Genomic DNA, 23,071 nt, shown 5'->3' with positions numbered 1-23,071 from the left:
CCAAAAAAAAGCAATCAATGTAAATTGAGAATAATCATCAACTATAACAAGCAAATATCTTTTTCCTCCAATGCTATCAGGTATTATGCAACCCATCAAATCCATATGTATCAATTCTAAAGGTCGAGTAGTGACTTTATAAATAAGTCTCTTATGTGACACTCTAGTTACATGGACCACATTTATCATTCTTAGGCATTTTTAACTTAGGCAAACCTCGAACAAGATCATTATTATACAAATTTACCAAATCATTAAAATTCACATGACCAAGTCTTTTATGCCATAAAATTTCCCTATCAGTAAATGCAGAAAGACATATAAGTGAAGGATCTGAATACATAACATAGCAATTATCAGAAGTTCTAGTTCCTTTCAAAACACATTCACCTTTTTTCATTAGATACAAAATGCATTTGTTGAGTAAAATTGACTTGAAACTCTTCATCACATATTTGACTAATAATCAACAAATTAGCAACTAATCCTTTAACATATAGAACATTTTTTAACTCCCCAATTCTTGAAAATTTGATCTTAGCTTTACCACTTACACTAAAGGCATTATCATCACCAAAAGTAACAGTTCCAACTGAGCATTCCTTAAAATTGATAAACAATGTTCTATCCAATGTCATATACCTAGAGCAACAACTATCAAAGTAACAACCACATAGACCTAGTGCTTTAAGTGCAGTATGCATAGTAAGACATTTAAAATTCTCTTTATTTACCTAAACAATTTTAGATTCATTATGCAATGATTTCCCTATTATCCTAGTCAAAGTGTCACAAGGCTCAGAAGACCTAATACTTCTTTTTTTCTTATTTGAACTCTCTTGATTTTTCAATTTTATCCCAAGTTCAATTTTTCTTTTCTGACACTTATACATGATATGAAATTTTTCCACAAAAATGATATTTTGAAATAAGTCTGGGAGAAATAGTAATAATAGAAGGTTTGGTTTCAATTTTCACAAAAACTTCTTTAGATTTTTTAAAATTTAAATCCGTTAAGGTTAAAGCTAATTCTTTACTACTAATATTCTTAACCACTCCTTTCAACTTATCAATTTTGCAAGTGTCAGTGTCAAATTTCTAAAAAAACTTTTTTGATTTAACAAACTCACTACTTAAATTATCAATTTTAAGTTAAGTGATTTATTAAACATATTTACCTTTTCAAGTTCCTTTTCTAGAAAATCAACTTTATGAAGAAGACTCAAATTTTTTTGGCCAAGTTCTTCCAAATTTTTATTAGAGACAGAAACTTCTAACTTATAAATATCTCTATCATGTTCTGCAAGTTTCAATTTTTGCAACAAATTTTCAAAATCCCTTTTAAACTTTGACCACTCAATATGCATGCTTGTGACATAATAAAAAAAATAGGAGGTAAAGGTAACATATCAATATAAGATGAATTATTAGACATGATGCAAAAATCATAACAAATCAACAAGTTTGATCTACTCAATATGTCGAGTAACTCACTGTGGATACCAAATGTGAGTTACGCAGTGCAGAAGATGTTAGTTGATTTAATTGTGATTAACTCCTTAAATGCCTTCGATGATATTAATATGTCAACTTGCTCAATATTTTTTTTTTTTTTTTTTTTTTTTTTTTTGTGATTGATTAAATTTCTGAAGAAATATAATCAATTAAACATCCACAATCACAAAGTTAAACACTGAAAAGTAAAGCAAGTAGAGTTAGAAAGATGACACCAAGATTTTTAGCAAGGAAACCCTAATTGGCATAATAGACCAATTGTTCTGGGAAAAACCTCATGGACTGTGCAGTCTAGAGCAAAATGATCCACTATGTATTAAACAAAGTACAATGGATTATGACTCAGGCTCACACCCTATCGTTCTACCAAAAACCAATTGCTGATAATCCTCTGGCTTTGCGGTATCTCGTTCAACAGCTCTTGACTCCAGCTTACTCTTGATCTTTGTAGAAGGATTGCTGGTAGATTAAACAACACTCCTCGAATGTTTTGACCCTTTCAAAGTGTGATCTCTTCACCCCTTTTCTTCAAAATCTGAATTTGATGTAGAAGAAATAGATATGCTTTTCGGAATATCTGAATCTTTATTTATGCTCCAACTCCGATGAGATAGAGAACAACAGAACTAAATCACTCATGTATATCTATGCGTCCTCTCAAAAATAAAATCAGAAAAATCACATTTGATTTTTTGAAAAAATATCTCTCAAAAAGCTTTCTCAAAATAATGAATTTTTGTTCCTCAAAGGCGTCCCTCAATGTTGAATGAAAGAGAGATTACATAAAAGTTTGGAAGACCTAAGAATACATATACTTGTAAAACAAGTCAAATTCGTGCATAATTTTTTGGAAGGAAGTCTAGAACAAATAGGAATTAAAATAGACCAAGAAACTAAAGTTACCTAAACAGATCTGAAATCTTGAACCGGTTTAGGAATTGCCTACCAGTTTAAGATGTCCAGTGAAGAATCCTTCGTGATTCTTGAACCGGTTTAGGAATCTCCTACCGGTTCAAGATGACCAGTCTTGAATGTCCCCAATGTTGAACCTGTTCCTTAATTTTTCTACCAATTCGAATTGGGTAGAATGAAATCTTCCTAAAAACTTCAAACTTCCAAAGTGTTCACACATCCACATACCTTTCTAAAGTATTATTCTCATCATCCCAGAGTGAATTAAAGCTTGAACACTTGAACTTCTTCAAATCCACTTCTGATCTTCAATCTTGAAATTCAGAACAGAAATTATACAATTCGATCGGACTTGTTTTAACAATGAAATTAACCAATTGCAAAATATATATCTCATACAGTATCAAAGAGACTGGAAATTACAGTTGAGGAACCAATTTTTCTGTGGTCTAGACTAGTAATACATCTTTATCTTTTAAAAGAAAAGGTTAATGGTTTAAATTTTCATAAAGGTAAAAATAATGGTGTGAAAATATTTTTTATCTGAAAAGAAGGGCGATTACAATTGAGAACAAAACCATAAGATTAAAAAGAGGCGGCTACCATGCATACTTTTAGTTTGTTAGTTCTTTTTAATACTCCGTATATCATAGAGTTTGTATATATATATAAACACACATAATCCATAATATTAGTGAACTTGTGGGTGTGGCATGGTCCTCTGATCAATAGATATTTTAATTACAATCCTCGGATGAGACCAGAACATAGCATGCAATGGCTTTCTCATGTGCAACCCACCATCACTTGTTGAGCTAATAAGTTGCTCATGTTGGGGTTGCTTTTCGATTCCCACTACTTTTCCTCATCCTTATATATATTTATATATATATTTGGCCTTTAACTGTGTTCTTTAGTTCTGTCTGTAATGACTCGGTCATTTTCCTTCTTTTTATTTTTCAGAAAATTCTTTTTTCGTCTTTTTTCCTATTTCATCCTTTAGTCATTTTTAATTTTTCCTTGCATAACCTCACTTTTTGCACTCGAATTTGATTCCGGCCTTGCATACATCCATGATATTTAATTTCCATGATATCTACATTTTCACTTTTGTAGAAAAGCATGTTAAATGTTTACTTTTCTTGTAAAGGGCATGAATGCATAACTTTTGGTAATTATTCTAAACTTGAGGGGTTTTGTGTAATTAAATAAAGTAATTATTTTTTCTCTTAGGGACCATTTTACAATTTAATTTGGAAGATATTTTCAAAAAGGACCTTTTTGCAATTTTCAAAAAATGTGACAAGTGTCACATTCCTAAGGTGCCACTTGTTGACATTGTGGAGGAACCACTTGGAGGCTTAATCTCATGACACATGGAGGGTGGAGATTTACCCATTTGTTGGCCTAGGATAGGAGCACTTGTTGGCATGGATGGTTAACAAGTGTGGGTTTGATATTTAATCTTGGAAGCTTACTTAGATTCATGACAAGTGTAGGCTTCACAATTGGTCTTGTATTAGTGTGGGTGTGAGAGGTAGTGCAAGAGCACCTAATGAGTGAAGAATCCCACCATTTTAACTTAGGGTTTTCACTTTTAATTCATTTATCTCTTTCCTCTCAAAAACCCTAACTTAGCCACCATTGGAGCAAAGCTTGACTTAGAGCTTTGACTTCATTTTTGATACCCCTCCACTCACCTTAGACCATTAAGCTTGGAATATAAAAGCCTTGCCTCACTCTCCTCTTCATAACCCTAGAAGGAAAACTTGAAATTCCTTTACTTCCCTTGGATTCAAGAGGGACAATCCTCTTGTGAGGTAGGGGGTGTTATAATTTATTTTTCCAAGTGATTTAATTGTTCTTGTAATGATATACAAGTTGTATGCATGTCCTATGTTAATTTAAGAAATAAATGACTAATGGTAGCTTGCATATAATTCACTTTAGACTTGATATATGGCATGGCAATGACTTGATCTTTGTTGTATATTAATTTGACATGATATAAAGGAGCTTTTAAATCTAGAGAATTAATTAATTTAAATTGATTTAAATTTTACTTAATTGTACCATGCTTAACTTCCATTTTTGACTTGATATATGGCATGACCATGAGTTACTACTTGTTATATATTAAATTGAAATCATTTGGACAACTTTTGAAATCTAGAGAAATTACTTAATTAGTTTAATTAATTTCTATCTCATTGTTCTAATGATTTAGTCATTTAAATTCATGGAGCTTATGTATTTGTAACATATATCATGATTTGTTGCTTAACTTGTTGATTTTGGAAACTTGGGATATCATCAAGAACTTGACTAGGCTATGACTTGGTTCTAGTACGGGAGATAGAGAGCTCGCTACACTATAGTGCGCACTAGGGGAAGGTACCCATGGGTTAATAGCCCTAAAGTGATCCGAAGAGTACGGTTTTAATTCGGGCAATATCCAAGTATCCACTTTAGTTTGATTTCGCATTTAAATTCCAAGTTGTTAACTTTGTGAATTTGTATCTCATTATGCTATGTTGAAAGTTTTAATGTAACTTTAATAGCTTGGATAGAATTATATTAAATTGCAAACTTTGTAATAAGTTAAACTTATGCATACTCATTCCCTACGAGTAAACTTGTTTACTCACCCCGAAATTACCGGGTGTTTTTCAGATAAAGAAGCAATATTGTGGGATGCACAATATTCTTAGACTTACTAGACTACTTGGAGTATTTTTGTTATATTAGATTATGCACTTGTTAGCATATCTTGTTTCATCTTTGCTTATTATGACAAAATATGTATTCATTGTTCAAACAATGTAATGTGCACTTAAGTGCACCTTTTGATACTCTTTGGATGTGTATGTAACAAGGCCAAGGGCCAAACATGTTTAATTTAGTACTTGTAGTTGTTTGGTACCATCTTTTGCTTTAAGAATGTATTTTAACAAACCTTGGAGCTTTAGCATGTGAGATTCTTATAAATGATGTGTATGAGGCCATGAGCCATTGTTTTACATTCAATTATGCATATTAAAGTTGTTGACATGTTCACACACTCAAAACTCCTTAAAAATCAGTTTTAAACTCTCATTTTTGAACCAATCCATGAGGGAAATTGAAAAAATGAGTTAAACCTTCACATATATGGCATATAGCAGGTCCTTTAGTAGCTTTTCAAGGTGTTTTGGTCGAGATTTTGGGAATTCTTTTGTACAGTAAATCATCCATTCAAGTAGCCTTTTTCACTGTTCAGAGTCATTTCGGTTGACCGAAACTCAATTTCAGTCTACCAAAACTCCCTCCTCTCAAAAACATATGTTTTTAGCAAGTTTGTGTCCAGTTCGGTTGACTGAAACTCCAGTTCGGTCTACCGAAACTCCCCTTATACACCTGCCTTCCAGATTAGGTTTCAGCACTGAAGTTCCAACTTCAAAGGGTCATATATCCTTCATTTATAACCAAATGGGGTGACTATTGAGCCTAAACTCAAGTATTTTGAGTCAGCTTTCCAATGATACTAATGCCATTCTCAGATTCCAATCATAGTGAGAGATATTCATGTTTTAGTGAGATAGGGTCAGTTTTTGCTTAATCGGGAAAGGGCGTTTTTGGGGAATTCTTGGCCAAAGTTCTTAGAACCTCTTGAAATATTGTGAAATAATTAGATTAGGTTGTATTCACCTTGTTTGACTTGTTTAGAGTCAATTTTCTCCATTTAATTGTGAATTGACCATTTTGCCCTTAATTGACGGATTTAGCCCATTTTGACTCTCATTTCCTCTTTTGCTCACTATAACTTCCGTGACTTTATGGAAGGTCACATTAGTGCCTTAAGGATGACTTCTATCTCTAGAGACTTTAGTTTATCATTCGCTTCCGCTTTTAGGATCCGTTTCTGGGTCGACTTTCGGGACATCACTAACACACAGGGTTGAATAAAACTCGGGTCATTACACTGTCAACAACAAAAAAACTTACTTTTTATTAGCTAGGGTTTTCATGCTTTATATAATTCGCCTTTCCAGTTCTTAACTATTCCCATCTTAAATCTTAAGCCAAGAATCTTGTCAAATCACACGCATTCAATAGGGACCTAAAAAGAGATATTCTCTTCACATCTCAAGATCATAGGCTACATGGGATGGCCTCGGCACTTGCCACGTGGATGTTCTCCTAAGATGCTGTTGGGGTGCATGGTGGTTGTTTGTTATATAAAGCCTTAGATTCTGAAATATTTTGCAAAATATAATATTTATATGTATAATAAATCAATATTTGCAATTAAAGTTGCAAGGGCTCTTTAAAAATTAAAGGAGCTTTTAATATATATATTTCAATTAGTTTGTGTGGCTTGCTAGCCTTGAAGTGTTGAGAGGCTTTAACGCTGCTTCCAGCCATCCATAAAAGGTGGGAACTCATATGATAGAGGACTTTGAAGATGCATATATTCAGAGTAACGAAGAGAAAAAAAGAAGATATTAAAAACTCAAAGTTAATGTAAAATGAGGTAAAATCACGAAAGATCATTTTCAAGTTTAGAGTACTTTGTTCTTTGCAATTTTGTGTTTGACCAATATGAAAATACATATTGATTGATCACTTTTCAGATTTTTTTTCCTTTTAAGTATTATTATTTTCATTATTATTTTTTTATTATTTTTTAATTCATTATCTTTCTTTGTTTTTCACTTTCTTGGAATTTACTTTTGTAACGAACGAAGAAAAAGAGAACAATCAATCAAAGACTGGCCAGTTTAAAACATGATTTGGTTCCACCCTTCGGTTGTGAAATAGACATCAAATCGAGGCCCGATTAGGATTTTTGATACCTTAAATCATGATTTCGATAAAAATCTTAAAAACAACATGTAATCTAACCAAGCAGAAAAAACAAATTACAATGATTGTCAAAAGTTAATAAAAGCGGAACCCTTTTTGAACCACATGAAGCTTCAACACTTGTAGTATCTTGAAACTGTAATCTGCACATCAGCTTAAACAAAAACTACCCATGAAGCTTAATAAAAAAAGATAAACAAAAGCATAAAATAGTAATGAAATTAAGCTAATAATGCCAAAAAGTTAATGCATAGTAAATACAACGATCAAGTGTTCTCCCCCTCTCCCTTGAATGATATCAATTTTAACTTTCTCCCCCCTTTCGTTAAAAATTGACAAAGGCCTAAAGAAATAAATATCCTAGAAGAAGTATAATGACCCGGTCATTTTCTTCCTTTCCTTTTTCCTTAAATTTTGCAGATAAATTTTTTCCATTGTCTTTTCTATTCTGTGTTTGGTTTTTCATCACTTAGTGTCATCTCGAGTGCTCGAAAATGATTTCTGAGACTCTTTCCTTTGGATTGACAACTTCCTTTAAGGACCGAGTCATTTCCACATTTTTCGTTTTTGATTTCGTCATTTTCCCTATTTTATCTTTTCCCTGTTTGTTACTTTTTGGCACAACCTCATTTTTCATGCTCGAAGTTGGTTTTTGACTTCACGTATCTTCATTCTATGTGGTTTCCACGAAATACGTATCTTTACTTTTGTAGTAACGTACTCTGGTTGCTCCCGGTGTCCATAGGGGCATGGATGCATAATTTTTCAGAATCTTTTTCTTTTCTTGGAGTGTTTTTCATAAATAACTTTTGAAGATATTTTATTTTAGAGATTTTTAAGAAAATATCTTTGGAAGATATTCTGGGTTATTAGTGTAGTTTTCACTTTTTGGAGGGGCCATTGTGCAATTAATGAAAGTTATTACAAAAATGCCTCATTTTGAGCCTGGATCATCCTATGGGATTCATTTTCACTTTTTGTTTAATCGTGTACTCTTAGATTTGTCTTCTGGTCCTTTTTCCCCAGTTTTAGGGTTTCTGGCCCCAATTGCAGTCAAACTTGTTCCGGGCATATCTCTCTACTCGGAATTCAGTTTTCAACACCGTTTCTTCCGTTGTTCATAATTTCTCATTTTGGTTCTTTTTTGTTCACAGAGTTTTGTCGTTTGAGTGCGTCTGCTCAAATTTCACTTTTTCGGACCCGGCGGGGCCCTTTTAGGGCACTTTTTGGATTTTCCTATAAATAGGGGGTTATAAAATTAAAAAGTGATCTTCCTCTCTCTTCATGTACGACCAGAAGCTACCATGGCAACCCAAGGGGGCTGCCACCCTTCTTCACTCAATTAAACCTTTTTCCCTTTGTTAAAAAGTCATAGTGTCTTCGTGTTTTATGCTTGTCTTGACTACGCGCATCTTTCCCCCTTATTAGAATCCTTTTTTGGCCATTTTTTGAGTTCGGGTTTGAGGTCAGTTTAGATTTTGATATGTCTTCTTCGGAGTTTAATGTACACCGTGTTGTCCCCAACATAACTTAGGAGTATCGTCGGATTCGGAACACTTTTTTTTTCTGTGGGGATTTGAGATTTTCATCTCAAATGGAGGTAGGGGGTGTTACAGTTTCATATTTTTATTATCTTGCATGCTAATGATGCTTATACAACTTGTATGCATGCTTTTGTTCATAATTTAGAATTTAATTTAATTATTTTCTTTGTGTAAGATTTAATTCTTATGATGATATTCAACTTAGAATTAAATTATGGCATACTAGAAATTTAGGCCTTGGTATGGTGGTTGATATATATTAAATTGAGATTATTTGAATAAGAATTGCAACTTTTATTTAATATTTATCTTTTGTGAAAGTTTAATTCACATAGTTGTATCAAGCATGAAATGAACTAGTAATGTGATATTAAAGTAGGTTTTGGTGAGTTCTTGAACATATGTTAATTTGAGAGCATTTGGAGTTGTTTAAAAATTTAGAGGAAATTAATTAATTAGCTTACTTAATTTTATTTTAAGTGTTTTAATCACTTAATTAGTTATTTGATGTTATATATGTGATAACCAAGCTATGTCCTTCAACATATATAAATTTGAGGTTATTTGGAATTAATTTGGAATCTAGAGAATTTAAATATTTTTATTTAATTAAATTCTATCTAATTGCTCCATGAATTTAATTGTATTTTGGAAGTTGTTTCTATGTTTAAATCATGGACTTGGACTTGTTATATATTCACTTGGTTACATTTTGAGCATTGGATAACATAGTTATTATATTTATATTCATGAAAATATGTTTTCCTTATTGAATATATTATTGTCTTATGTAATGAGTTGCATATTTTGTATTTGACATCTTTCATGCCATAGTAGTTATGGACTTAGAACATATATTGTATGTGTTTCCAATTTTGGTTATGCGTGGTAAATAATTGATTATCTTGTATGTACATGTTAATATATACGTTGTTGCACAACTTGTTGATTTTGGAAACTTAGGGATGTCATTATTTGACTAAGGCTAGGACATGGTATAGTACGGTGGATTGTCCCTCTACAAGTCTAATGCGCACATAGGGAGGTTACCCGTGGGCTAGTAACCCTAAAGTAACTATGGTATCGGTCTGATCTGGCGTAACGTCCAAGTATCCACCTGGTTTGATTTCGCATTTCATTTCAAGTTGATAACTAGATGATATCGTATATTATTGTTCGTTATTTGATTTTCCATTTTCCAACGTTGGTTAAATTGCATCAATGTCGTAACTTGTGTTTTATTGTTCTAATGTAGCTTAGGATGATTCCTTAGACTCATTTGGAACATAGATGGTAGGTGGCATGACCCACTTTAATTGTTTTCATATCTTAGATTACAAATTGATACTGTTGAGAACCTATATCTTGTCGCATTGTATAGTATACTTCTATATGGTTAAATTGTATGAATGATGTAATTTATGCTAGAAATGATCTAAGGTAGCTTAGGGTGCTCCCTGAGTCTCATTTTGATATAGACGTTAGGTGGCATAAGCCCCTTGACATGTTTCACCTTAAGGTGAAAATTTTGTAAAATGTTAGATCGATGTATGCCTATTTCCTATGAGTAGCTTTACGTTACTCACCCCGAAGTTACTGGGGATTTGTTTCAGGTACAAAGGCTTGGTTCATGATGCTCATCATTCCTTGGATGTAGCTTTTAAGTTTCCATTTCATGCAAATGATAGCATGAAATGTCATTTTGTAGCCTTATATGTTAAAACTTGTATCCTTGTGTAATGACCCGGTCATTTTCTTCCTTTCCTTTTTCTGAGATTTTACAGATAAATTTTTTTCGTCTAATTTTCTTTTCTGAGCTCCGTTTCTCATCACTAGGTGTCATCTCGAGTGCCTAGAAATGGTTTTCGAGACTCTTTCGTTTGGATTAACAACTTTCTTTAAGGACCGAGTCATTTCCACATTTTTCATTTTTCGACACTATTCACTTTTCATCCTTTTCCCTATTTTGTCTTTTCCCCGTTTGTCACTTTGTAGGCATAACCTCACTTTTTTGTTCGGAGTTGGTTTTTGACTTCACGTATCTTTGTTCTAAGTGGTTTCCACGAAATACGTATCTTACTTTTGCAGTAAAGTACTCTAGTTGCTCCCGGTGTCCATAGGGGCATGGATGCGTAGTTTTTCAGAATCTTCTTCTTTTCTTGGGGTGTTTTTCATAAATATCTTTTAAAGATATTTTATTTCAAGGGTTTTTAAGAAAATATTTTTGGAAGAAGATATTTTCATTTTGGGCCATTAGTGCAGTTTTCACTTTTTGGAAGGGTCGTTGTGAAATTAATGAAAGTTATTCCTAAATGCCTTTTTTTTAGCCTGGATCCTCGTACGGGATTCATTTTCACTTTTCGTCGAGTCGTATACTCTTAAAATTTCCTTTTGGTCGTTTTTCTCCAGTTTTAGGGTTTCTGGCCCCAATTGCCGTCGAACTTGTTCGGGGCATATTTCTCTGTTCGAAACTCAGTTTTTGATGCTGCTTATTCCGTTGTTCATATTTTCTCATTTTGGTTCTTTTTCGTTCATAGAGTTTTGCCGTTTGAGCGTGTCTGCTCAAATTCCACTTTTCCTGACCCGACGGGGCCCTTCCGAGGCACTTTTTGAGATTTCTATAAATAGGTTGCCCTAATTTTAAAAGTTGACTTTTCAGCCTTCTTTTCGACTTCATGGCTGGCAGCCATGGCAGCCCAAGGGGCTGCCACCTTTCTTTCTTCTTCTCCACTTGCATGCCTTTGTAAAAAGTCTTCTTCCTTGACGTTTATCGTAGGCCTCGTCGTGCTCTACCTTTCCCCTTATTAGAACCCGTTTTTGACCATTTTGTAAGTTCGGGTTTGAAGTCAAGTTGTGATTTTCATAAGGCTTCCTTAGGATTCTTGTTCATCGTGTTGTCCCTGACAAAACCCCGAAGTATCGTCCGATTCGGAGCATTTTTCTTTCAATGGGGATTTGAGATTTTCATCTCAAATTGAGGTAGGAGAAGTTTTATATTTTTATTGTCTTGCATGCTATTGATACTTATACAACTTGTATGCATGCTTTTGTTCATAATCTAGAATTTAATTTAATTAATTTCTATATTTAAGATTTAATTCACATGATGATATTCAACTTAGAATTAAATTGTGGCATGCTAGTTAATTAGGCTTTGATATGTTTGTTAACATATATTAAAATTGGAGTATTTGATAAAGTATTGCAACTTTTATTTAATAATTTTCTTGGGTGAAAGTTTAATTCTTATGTCCGTACCGTGCATGGAAATAACTTGTGATATGCTTTTAAATTAAGTCTTGACATGTTCTTTAACATACTTTAATTTGAGAGTATTTGGATGAGTATGAAAATCTAGAGATTTTAATTAAAAGGATTAAATAAAATCTATTTAATGATTCCATTGGCTTAATTAAGTTTTTAACTTGATATTTGTGATGAGCATAACTTGTACACTATCATATATTAATTTGGGACCATTTGGTGTTATTTTAGAAGTTAGACATTTAATTGTCATGATTTAATTAAATTCTACCTTATTGTTCCATGGCCTAACTAAGTTTTTGGATGGATATATGAAATGACCATGCTATGTTGTTTAACATGTATTAATTAGGGATCATTTGATTGAGATTTGAAACCTAGAGAAATTAATTGGTTTATTTGATTAATTTCCGTTTCTATTGCATTATTGATTTAATCATGAGTTTGACATTGGTAATATGTTTAAAACATAATTTTAGACTTGTATTAGATTCTTCAGTTTATGTTTTCAATATTGCATTATATTGTTATAGCGTGTAACGAATCGCACACTGAAGATTCGACATGCGATGTTATTATAATGCGTAACGAATCACGCTCTGAAGATTCGACATTTGTCATCCTATAGTAGTTGTGGATTTAGAGCATGAGCTGTGTGGTTACAACCTACTTGTGCATGGAATGTAGTTTCGTGCTTTATATATATTTCGTATATAAGTTGTTAACTTATTTATTTTGGAGTCACTTGGGACTTTGTTACAGAGACATGGCTAAAGTTTGGCTCTAGTGCGGGAGGTATGAGTTCTCTTCATTTATAGTGCGCACTTAGGGTGGTATTCCTAGCGGGTTAATGCCCGGAATAACAATAGGTCTTGGTTTTATCCAGGATTTGATGTCCAAGTCTTCCACTACTTGATTTCCCATTCAATTCCAAGTTGGCAACCAATGTTTAATTGTGACTTGTGGTTTTAGTTATTGGTGATTTAATGTTGATAAGTACATTCAGGCATTATGATTTCTAATGAATCATTACAGGTTTTTGATGTTGTTAAGTACATCTTTGCTATATTGTTCAAATGCAACTTAGGAATGATCTTATTGATTCATTTGGAACATAGACGTTAGGTGGCATGACCCACTTTAGTTGTTTTCGCATTTTAGATTTCAAGTCAATGGCTTTGAGGATCTATATCTTATTGATTTGTATAGCATGCTTCTATGTTGTTTGAATTGCATGAATGATGTGATTTATGCTAGAAATGTTTCAAGGTAACTTAGGATGCTCCCTGAGTCTCACATTTGACATAGACGTTAGGCAGCATGACCCTTTTGAATTGTTTTAAGTTAATGTAATAACTTTGCAAAATGTTAGGTCGATGCATGCTCATTTCCTACGAGTAGCTTTATGTTACTCACCCACGTAGTGGGGGCATTTTTCAGGTACAGGAATCAAGATTCTCATTATGCTTGGACGATTTGTAGACTTAAAGGTTCCATTTTGTAAAGGTTGGCTTGAAAAGCCATTTATAGCCTTATTTGTCAAATGTGTATATTTGATTCCAAAATTGTAATGTTTGCCTAAGCACACTTTTTGATTCTCATTTTATGTATATGATGTGAGGCCAAGGGCCAAACCATAGTTGAAATTCATGTATATTCATAAATGTTGAAAATTGCCTTAATGGGGAATATTATGAAAACTATGCGTTTTAATATGTCATTTATGCACCGGAGTGTGCATTGGGTATGAAATTCATTATCTAGCATTCATTTAATATGTATGAGGCATGGCCAAGGGCCAATCACCATTTTGTTTTCATTTTTACAATTTAGTTTCATACTTTGCATTTTGAGCTAAAATAGTAAAATCCAAGCCTTTAAGGGTTCATTTCCAAATCGGGTGATGCAAAGTGTGCACGAGCACATTCATTAGGATCTACTTAATATGCATGAAGTGTGGCCAAGGGCTAAATGGTAATTTGAAATCATTTGTTAATTTTAGTTTTCAAATTCTCCATTTATAGTTCATTTTTGCCTTTTTGGCCGTGGGGGGGTTGAATTTTGCATCGGCGATATTTTTAAGCCGTGGACCATTGTAGCACGTCCTAAAGGGTAAGTTATGTTTGCGTGCATGATCTTTTTTAAGAAAAACCTCATCCTTGGTGATTTGAGCCTCCTATGGATTTACTTTTGACATTTTTTTGCATAATCTGATTTTAGGGAATTTTGGGGTTTTCCTTCAAGAAATGAATTCCGATCTTCACATGGTCACTTAGAAAACATGATTTTAGGGGGGATTTCTTCTTTGTGTTTTTCTAGAAAATGTCATCTTGGTACCGGAAATACCTCTTAAAGTTCAGCTTTCAGTTTGTATTTTAGCAGCTTTTCAACCCTCATGACCAAATTTCATGGAGGGGCATTTTGGGCATTTTACAGTGAGCTTTTTTCATTTTCCCTCACTCTTTTGAGTAAAAAATTTGATTTCGGGAGGCGTTTCTTTTTCATGTTTTTCCAGAAAAATTCGTTTGATAGCCTGTTTATGCTCCCAGATCAGGACAGTTAATGTAACAACTCTTGCCCTCTTGTCCAGTTCTGATCTAGGGGCATTTTGGGGATTTCGCATTGTGTTTTTTTTGTTTCCTTCCATATAGTCAGGTAGAAAAATTGATTTTAGGGGGTTGTTTCTTCTTCGTGTTTTTTCAGAAAATGTCATCTCGGACCCGAAAACCCCGCGTCAAATCTGATTTCCTGTGCGGATCTGCACTATTGGAAAAAGTATGTTGCAAGGGCATTTTGGGAATTTCACGTTAAAAAATAAAATTTTCTTTTGACATGGTCAGCTTGGAAAAATTAATTTGAGGGGGTTTCTTCTTTGTGCTTTTCCAGAAAATGTTACTTAGTGCCTCAAAACGGCACACGGATTTCAGCATTTTGCCCAGGTTACTATTCACGGTCGTGGCGACGTCAAAACTTTGTTTTGACTTTTCTCTTCCATCCGGATTCCGAATCAAGTGATTCTTGAGTCTAACTTGATTAATTTTTCACTGTCTTCCCAATGGTGTACTCGGTAGCACTCGATTTTATATTTTTAGAAATGACCATTTTGCCCTTGGGACTATTTTTGTCCAGTTTTCTTGTAATTCGCTTCCGCTACTTTCTTTTGAGTTCCATGACTTCACGGGAAGTCAAGGGTGTGCTCGGGAATAATATATGACTGAGCGAATGGCCGTTCCTACACGCCAAAATAGATGTAGTGAATGTGCGATTCAAGAAAAGCCTTTTGGGTCAAGTTTAAATTTATAAAAACCACTACCAACACTACTACTAAAGTAGCACGAGTGAGTAGGGATCGTCCCAAGGGATTATAGGGATTGAGCAATGTCGTGGAATCACAATTAGGATTAGTAGGTCGAGTGATCAAACAATTGGTTGGTTGGTTGATTAAAGAGCAATTAAATTAAACTAAGTAATAGCAAAAGAGTGCAATTAAGAGTAAGTAAAAGAGAGAGTGAAAGATCTTGGGATTTAGAGATCACCACCAAGCAATGCATTTCTATATCATTGACAAGTAATTAATGAGGGTAAATAGTGGGTTGCAATATTGGTGTGTGGTTATTTGGTTGATTCAACAAGTAAGGATGACTAGTTAAGTATGTATTGTCTAAACATCATGTGAAAGGCACAATATATCTAAGCAATGAAGTATATATTGTCTAAACAACATGTGAAAGGCATAATAAATCAAAACAAGTTATTAATCCTTTCATTAAGCTCACAATCCAAATACAACACAAGGATATAGACATATACTAATTGCATTCAAAAGCTTGGATCATCAAATAACAAGCATAGATTGTCCTCCCATTTTAACACTACACTACAACTACACTACTAGCATGAAAATAAACTAGGGGAGAGGCACAATCCATCAAGAGATAAGCATGAACCATCAAGAGAATTACAAAAGCATTCTTTTAAGCACAATGGTTTAACAATATCCAAATCTATAGCATCAATACACATAGACATGCATCAATAACACAAAATCTAGAGATAAGCACATGAACATCTATTCTAGCATACATAGACATATGGATAGAATGAAATGACCAATTGGAAGCATTAAACCACATAAATCATTGAATAAACAAGATCTATATATATATCAAAGTGTCAAAACATCAATTACAACACTTATCCATCAATAATACACAAGATTAAGATATAGAAAACATGCTTGGGGTTAACTCTAGCCCCAAGAGGATGTCTAGTCACTCATGAGGATGATGCTCCAACCCTCAAGGGCTAATTCAATGGTTGAAATCTGCTCCTTGTTGAAGAGTCTCCAATAGTGTCTCTAGCCTCCTCCTCCTCTAAGCTTCCTCTCCAAAAGATGATATGCAAAATTAAATTGGCTCCTTTTTGTAAAAGCAATCCTTATCCTTATATAGGTAGGTCAAAATGACACCCAAAATGAGCTAAGGTCGTGCACACAATATTCCCTAATGATTGGATAAAGGACAACTTTCAATGAGATGGAATTTTAACTTTTTCGCACTAGAGGAAGTTCAATCGATCGAACCTTGAACTTGGATCGATCGAAAGTAAGTGAGATCGATTGAACTTAGGCTGGATGGATCCAACTGGCTGAGCTTTTTGGAAAAAGACAAATCTGAGATATTTATGGGAGATATTTATAGGAAAATGACAAAAGTGGTTAGTGGGTTGTACAACTATGGATAAGATCAATCATTTGAATAAGGACAAAAGTGTTCGATCGATCGAAGGATGGTGTTGGATCGATCGAACTTTTGGAACTTTATGCTTTTGGGTCAAGGCTTGGATCTATCTTGAAGTGCTGAGATCGATCATTGTTCGATCGATCTAACCTTGAACTTGGATCGATCGAACTTTGCTGCTTGCCACCTTTGGCTTCATTTGCTTCCTTCTTTCTCTACTTTGCTCCTTTCTTTGATTAATCCCAGAATTGCTTCAATTAAGCTCTTATTTGGCTGAGTTAGCTTATTTTCAGGATAAGTGCCTTAAAAAGGGAATAATACGAAATCAATCTAAAATGGTAAAGTAAAATAGATAAAGGCACTAGAATGCCTAAGCTTAAGGGGTTTAAATACGCATTTTTCAATGCTCATCACACCCCCAAACTTAAATATTGCTAGTCCCTAGAAATGAACTAGAAAGAAAAGGAATGAAATAAACAACTATATAAGTATGAATCTAGAAAAAAAAAATAAATGGATAACGCCACTTTCGTAGGGAATACGATTGTATTTAGCATATGCAACAAGCCTTTTAAACCCCTAGGTTACCCCTAGTGGACGAGTGAAGTCTCGTGAGTGCTTCCAGAAATGGTACCCATAAACATTAAGCTCATTCTTTCAAAAGAGGCACCAATATTGCAAACAAGCATTGGGAGAAAACTACCTCAAGTATGCAATTTTTCAACCCTTTCTAAGCAATCTCCCAAAATTTCAACATCAAGCAAGCAAGTATGGTCCTCCACACATCAAGAAAATGATCATGCAAATCAAAACAACTCTAGAATCCTTTTGAGTGGACTGGCATCAAATGTGTTGCTATCTAAGCCAACTAAAGAATTAATCACATCCTTACCCTCAAACTAGCACACAAATCTAGTACCAATCATCAAGACAAAAAGTGAACCTTTTATTAAAGCTTTATTGTTCTAGGTGCGCTTATTCTTTTTATTTATTCATTTTTTTTTATTTTTTATTTTATTGAGGATCAAAGATTGAAGTATAGTGCAATGTGTTGATCTATTAAGCTTTCTAGTGATTCATGAGGTCGAGCGTTAGGTCAATGACTCCCAAACCAAACGGCTTTAGGGCACTAGGTGTTTAAACACCCCTACAGACTTACAAGCTCAAATCAATTAGGCTACAAACCAAGACAACAACCATCTAATCATTTCCTACTTCTCACATTTTTGGGAGAAGTCCTCATTTTTATTGCTTTTTTTTTTTTTTTTTTTTTGGAATACAATTATTAACCTAGTGTTTGGGCCCTCCACCTTTTGGCGCGAGAAGTTCAGTACTTGATGAGGCTAGAATCCCGGCTACTTAGTGAAAAGGGGTTGTTATCCACCTTTATCAAGAATGAAAGCTTTCAATGCACTACTAGCTCAATTGGGATATAACCAATTCAATAATTAACAAAACATGTACCCCACAAATGAATGCTAGTGTGCGCCGGTGCTAATGTAGAAGACTAGAGTGAATCTGAAAACAATCACAAAATCAAGATGATGTGGACCACAAGTGCAAACAAGATATCAATCTTTCGAAAAATTTACTCCTAAATGGCATTCATAAGGCATACAAGGAGTATTAGCCTCTCAAGTCAAGCAATTTTTAAATTTTAAGCAATATAGTCCTCAAAAGATCAAAATCATAGCTAGTTATGGACCAATCATAGAAATATTCCTCAATTACACAAGTCATACTAAAAATTTGAATTTAAAACTAACACTGTAGAGCACCATTCCCCCGAAACTTAAATTGCACAATGTCCTCAATATGCAAAGAGAACAAAGGAAAGAGTATACCAGTGCAACTAAGCAAGCCCAAAAGAAGAATTGACGTCGCGGCGGCCCGACGAGGGCCATGGCGCACACGGCGCCCATGCGTGAGCCCACCAGCGCGCATGCCGGCGCCCAAAGACATGGCTGGTGGCAGCCCTTAGCTGCTGCTACATTTTTTTTGATCTGCCCAGAACTGATGCTTGAAACGGAGGTCAAGACGAGTTTTTCTGGAAAAACACGAAGAAGAAACCCCCCCTAAAATCAAGTTTTTTACCCGACAATATGGACGGAATTGAAAAAAACTCACTGTGAAATTCCCAAAATGCCCCTAAATCAGAACTGAACAAGATGGTCATAAAGCTGCTAAATGAAAACTGGAAGCTGAAACTTCACGAGGGATTTCCGATACCAAGACGACATTTTCTGGAAAAACACGAATAAGAAACCCCCCCTAAAATCATGTTTTCTATTCAACCATGTCTAAAGAAGAAAATAAAACTGATGTGAAAGGTCCATAATGCCCCTAGATCAGAATATGCAAAAAAAATGCGAAATGAATCCACAAGAGGCTCAAAACACAAACGATGAGGTTTTGCCCGGAAACGACTATGCACGCAAACGTAACTTACCTATTTAGACGCGCTACAATGGTCCATGGCTTAAAAATACCACCGATACAAAATCCGACCCCCCAACGGTCAAAAAGGCAAAAATGGAACTTGGAATCAAAACTCGGAATCCAAAAATGTAAAATGGAGTCAAATGACCGTTTGGCCCTTGGCCACACTTCATAAAAGATTAATAAGACCCTATAAAAGAATGAAAATGGAATTCCCACACCGGATGCAACCATGGTGAAGCAATGACTTGCAATTTTTCAAGGTTTTCATAACATTTCATGAAGTTAAAAAGTTGTATAGAATACAATACACATGTCATTGGCCTCCGGCCTCATCTCATACATGTCAAATACATTGAAAGGAGTGCACTTATGTACACATTACATACGTGGAATCAAATATACATATTATGACATATAAGTCTACAAAATGACATTTCATGCCAACATTTGCATGAAATGGAAACTTGAAAGCTACACGACATCCAACAAATGCTAGGCTTCACGAACCAAGTCTTCGTACCTGAAATATGCCCCAGTATCGTAGGGGTGAGTAACATAAAGCTACTCATAGGAGATGAGCATGCATCGACCTAACATTTTACAACTTTATCACCTTAAGGTGAAACATGTTACAGGGGTTCATGCCACCTAACGTCTATATCGAAATGAGACTCAGGGAGCATCCTAAGCTACCTTAGAGTGCTTCTAGCATAAATCACATCATTTATGCCATTTAAACAATATGGAAGCACGTTATACAAAGCAACAAGATATAGGTTTCTTAAAGGTATTAAATTGCAATCTCGAATATAGAAATAACTAAAGTGATCATGTCACCTAACATCTATGTTCTAAATAAGTCTAAGGAATCATCCTAGGCCATGCTGAACAATCAAAACGCAATTTACAACTTCAATACAATCTAACCACATAAAAGTATATTATACAAGACAACAAAATACAATTTCTTAAAGCTATCAGCATGAAATCTAAAGCACGAAAACAACAAAAGTGGGTCATGCCACCTAACGTCTAAGTTATAAATGAATCAATAGGATCAATCCTAAGCTTTGTTAGAATGTCAAAACACAATTTTCAATATCGATGTAATTTAACCAACATTGGAACTTCCAATACAACGCATAAAGCACAATTTCGCAAAGTTAACATCATGTAACTTAAAATGGAACGACAAATAAGAAACAACAAGTTACAACATCATCTAGTTATCAACTTGAAAATGAAATACGAAATCAAACAAAGTGGATACTCGGACGTCATGCCGGATCAGACTGACAACATAGTTACTTTAGGGTTACTAGCCTGTGGGTAACCTCCCTATGTGCGCACTAGACTATATATAGATGGACTATCCCCCGTACTAGAACCACGTCCTAGCCATAGTCAAACAATGACATCCCCAAGTTTCCAAAATCAACAAGTTGTGCAACAACGCATATATCAACGGCAATATGCAAGATAATCAACTATCTACTAAGCACAACCAAATTTGGAAACCTATACAATACATGCTCTAAATCCACAACTAATATGATATGATGAATGTTGAATCTTCAGTGTGCGATTCGTTATATGCTATGCATGAAAGACGTTAAACACGATGTGTGCAAATCATTGCACAAGGTAACAATATATTCAATAAGGAAAACATATTATCACGAATACAAACATAGCAACTATGTTATCCAATGTTCAAAACATAACCAAATGAATATACAACAAGTCTAAGTCCATGATTTGAATATAGAAACCACTTCCAAAACATAACTAGATCATGGAGCAAATTGACAGAATCTAAATAGATAAACGCAATTAAATTCTCTTGATTCCGATTCAATTCCAAATAACCTCAATTTATTACATGTTAAAGGACATGGAATGGTCATCACCTATATCCATTCTAAAACTCAATTAGGTTGTTGGAACAACAAAGTAGAACTTTAATTAAATCATGAAAATTTAATTACCAAGGTTCTAAAACAACTTCTAATAGTCCCAAATTAATATATACTAGTAAACAAGTCATGGTCAATACAAATATCAAGTTAAAACCTTAATTAAGCTAATGGGACCACAAAATAGATTTTAATTAATTCTTTTAATTAAAATCTCTTGATTTTCAAACTTAACCAAATGCTCTCAAATTAACCTATGTTGGAAAACATGTCAAGGACTAATGTAATATCACATTACAAGTTTATTTCATTCAATTTACGACCATGCGAATTAAACCTTTGCTAAAGTTAAATATAAAACAAAAGTTGCAATTCTCATGCAATAAATCCCAATTTAATACATGTGAACAACCATACCAAAACTTAATTTTCTAGCATGCCACAATACAATTCCAAGTTGTATATCACCATGAGGATTAAATCTTAAACATGGAATTTAATTAAATAAAAGGTTTCAAAACCTAACCGAATATTCTAAATCAAATATATGTGAAACTATATGGCATGTAAATCAAGAATATCAAGTCAGAATTTAAATAGAGTGAATAGTGCACTCGGGGCAAATTAATTAATAATTACTAATTTTCAAAAATACCTCCAATCACTTTCAAATTCAACTATGTTGGAGAGCATGCTAAGGCCTAATTTAATATGCTAACACATATTTATTTTAAGTTAGTTAAGGCCATGTGAATTAATCTTTCACCTAAGATAAATATTAAATAAAATATTTAATACTTATTCAAATGTTCCAATTTTAATACACGACAATGAGCATATCAAGGGGCAATATAAAATCATGCTACATGTTTAAACCAAGTCATGAGCAACCGGGAAAATTAGATCCCGTACAAGAAAAATAAATAATAAAATCTTTAGATTTTATATTTAATCATGCAAACAAGTAGTATAAGCATCACAAGCATGCTATATAACAAGAATTTAAACCTAGAACATTTCCTACCTCAATTTGAGATGAAAATCCCAAAGGCCCACCAAAATGGAACGGCTCCGAATCTGACGAAACTACTAGGTTTTATAGGGGACAACGCCGTGAACATAACCCCCATGAAAGCCCCATCAAAATCATAACTTGACCTCAAAACCAAACTCAATAAATGGTCAAAGCTGAATTCTAATAAGGGGGAAAGATAGAGCATGGCGAGGGGAACAACAAACGTTAAGGCCGAAGACTTTCCATCAAGGAAAAGTGAACCAAAAGAGGAGAGAGAAGATGGCAGCACCCCTTGGACTGCCATGGGAGCTCCAGGTCGTGCATGAAGAGGGGAGAAGATGAAAAATGAAATATCTCACCCCCCTTTTATAGAAATCTCAAAAAGTGCCCTGAACGGGTCCCGCCGGGTTCGAAAAAGTAAAATTTGAGCATACGCACTCAACTGGCAAAACTTTGTGAATGGAAAAGATTCCAAATGATAAAATATGAACAACGGAAGAAACGGCGTTGAAAATCGAGTCCCGAGCAGAAAGTTATGCCCAAAACAAGTTTGGCAAAAACCAGGGCCAGAAACCCTAAAACTGGAAAACATCAACCAGGAGGAAATTCCAAAAGTACACAACTCGACGAAATGTGAAAATGAATCCTGTACCCTCCAAAAAGTGAAAACTGCACTTATGGCCCAGAATGAAAATATCTTCCAAAAATATTTTCTTCAAAACCCCTGAAATAAAATATCTTCAAAAGATATTTACGAAAAACACCCTAAAAAAAGAAAATAATTTCAAAGAACTTTGCATCCATGCCCTTATGGACACCGGGAGCAACCAGAGTACTTTCTTGCAAAAGTAAAGATACGTATTTCGTGAAAACCACTCA

The sequence above is a fragment of the Cornus florida genome, unplaced genomic scaffold, assembly GCF_030987335.1.
Source record: "Cornus florida cultivar Cherokee Brave unplaced genomic scaffold, ASM3098733v1 CherokeeBrave_3.0.0_Hap2_Chr09, whole genome shotgun sequence".
Taxonomy (NCBI): domain Eukaryota; kingdom Viridiplantae; phylum Streptophyta; class Magnoliopsida; order Cornales; family Cornaceae; genus Cornus; species Cornus florida.
This window is presented reverse-complemented; position numbering follows the sequence as displayed.